This window comes from Sinocyclocheilus rhinocerous, unplaced genomic scaffold (genome assembly GCF_001515625.1).
Source record: "Sinocyclocheilus rhinocerous isolate Xijiao unplaced genomic scaffold, SAMN03320098_v1.1 scaffold2899, whole genome shotgun sequence".
In the NCBI taxonomy this organism is placed as follows: Eukaryota; Metazoa; Chordata; class Actinopteri; order Cypriniformes; family Cyprinidae; genus Sinocyclocheilus; species Sinocyclocheilus rhinocerous.
Window position 1 is genome coordinate 66,189 of NW_015624228.1, and position 894 is coordinate 67,082.

Consider the following 894-nt stretch of genomic DNA (forward strand, 5'->3'; position numbering starts at 1 on the left):
AAAAAAACAGTTAATCTTAAAAATATACATAAACCAAAATAGGAAATAAAACAGTTATCGAATAAGCATGTGTCCTATTCTGTGTCCTCAACTCCTGAAACATTGGTGTCTCATATTTTAAATATGTATATGTGTGAAAATATTCAGATGTAACTCCCTTTGTAATCATTAACATTTTCATAAGTAACTGTAATTTAATTACACTTTTTTTTTCTCAGTAACTGTAACAGATTACAGTTACATTTATTTTGTAATTAAATTACGTAATGTAGTTACATGTAACTATTACTCCCCAACACTGCAGGTCTGATGATAAAAGCCCAGCATGGGCGACTGGATTTTTCAAGTGTTGTAATGGAAATGGCAGATGAGGGACGAAACAGGGACGTTCGCAAACTGGCTCGGACGAATGTCCTCCGAACGTCAAAAAGAGGACCAAATGCGGACGTAAGTGGACGTCCTCAAAACGTCCGCCAGCGAACGTCACACAGCGGACCAAATCCAAATGTCCGCCCGTGAACGTTACAAAGCGGACGTACTGCGTACCTAAACAGACGTTCGGAACGTCCGGGGGACGTCCCCTGTTAGCTGGGATATTGCATTAGATATCTAATATAAACGTTACATTTCATTATATTTTTTGCCCTTTAGACAGAATCTCACACAATTTCTTCCTAAGTTTTAGCACACGACTGAACGACATGTATTTAAATATGTATTTCACCTATAATTCAACCCTAAATTCCTCTATTTTTGTTCTCGCGTAAACAGGACTTTTATTCTGGTTTGGCGCCGTGACGTCACAAGGTTTACGCAATTAACGTTAGATAAAGTGAGTAAAGCGCATCCGCACATGAGTAACATAGACTAACCATGTTCCATGCACTTTTCGCC